The sequence below is a fragment of the Pseudophryne corroboree genome, chromosome 1 (assembly GCF_028390025.1).
Source record: "Pseudophryne corroboree isolate aPseCor3 chromosome 1, aPseCor3.hap2, whole genome shotgun sequence".
NCBI lineage: Eukaryota > Metazoa > Chordata > Amphibia > Anura > Myobatrachidae > Pseudophryne > Pseudophryne corroboree.
This window is the reverse complement of record NC_086444.1, coordinates 1,222,430,756-1,222,431,775: the sequence shown is the minus strand read 5'-3', so window position 1 is coordinate 1,222,431,775 and position 1,020 is coordinate 1,222,430,756. Positions and strand designations below refer to the sequence as shown.

Sequence of the window (1,020 nt, the reverse complement as noted above, 5' to 3'; positions counted from 1 at the left end):
GAAAAAAGTATGTGGGAAAGACAAAGAGACAACTCAAACTTAGGATACAAGAGCACGTACGCAACATTAAGAATAAAGTTGACAGCCACACCATTTCAAGACATTTCAGCGAGAGACACAACTCGAACCCGTAAGAACTAACCTTCAAGGCGATAGAACTGGTTAAACTTGGAGAGAGAGGAGGTGACTTGGCAATCAAGCTATCAGAACAAGAAATGTTCTGGATTTTCCAACTAAAAACCATGCATCCACTCGGCCTGAATGAGAATTATGAAATCACTCCATTTTTGTAAAGGTGTCATTGGAAATTATCTGCAAACATCCAGAATTTCTTCTGCACTCCTCATCATTTCACATGTATGTTAATAATATATAACACTGCACTAATAAAATCACGAATAAAATTATTTAATATCTCATGTGGGCATTTTTTGTTGCGTACGAAAGTAATACAGTCAAACCACACTGGAAAGGTCCAATCTCAACCGAACTTGGAAGCGAAGCAGTGTTGGGCCTGACTAGTACCAAAAGGGGCGACCCATTGGGAATATTAGGTACTGTACTGAAAGTAAAGGCAACTTCTTAATGTCCAATTGCGATAGATATCCACAGATCACATGATCACTTATTAGAGGTTATAAGCCTCATAAGTACATAGCAATACTTTGTCCCATAATATATGTATGGTCACAGCCAAATTATGCATGCTATATTAAGGCAACCGCACCATACTAATTAGTTCACTGTATTAAAATTAAGGCAACAACACTTTAAGAAGTAAATCACTATTTCCTAACTCACCGGCACCTCTTAACAATGGTTGACATAGCACTGAGTCACCACCATCGCAAAGTATTATATGTAAAAATCATGAATCACCTGCTCGCTTGTATGGATATTTCCCCCACCACCACCTACATATAATTGTATATGTATGTATACTTTCATATATATACATATATATAGGCATGTTTGTTTCTCTATATATACAATTTATTATATATCTCTCTATTCACTTAT

At 36.4% G+C, this 1,020-nt stretch overlaps 1 pseudogene; it reads left to right on the top strand.

The window, feature by feature from the left end:
* The first annotated feature begins 447 nt into the window (after positions 1–447).
* LOC134946587 (5S ribosomal RNA) lies at positions 448–566 on the top strand (annotated as a pseudogene).
* Positions 567–1,020: the final 454 nt, after the last annotated feature.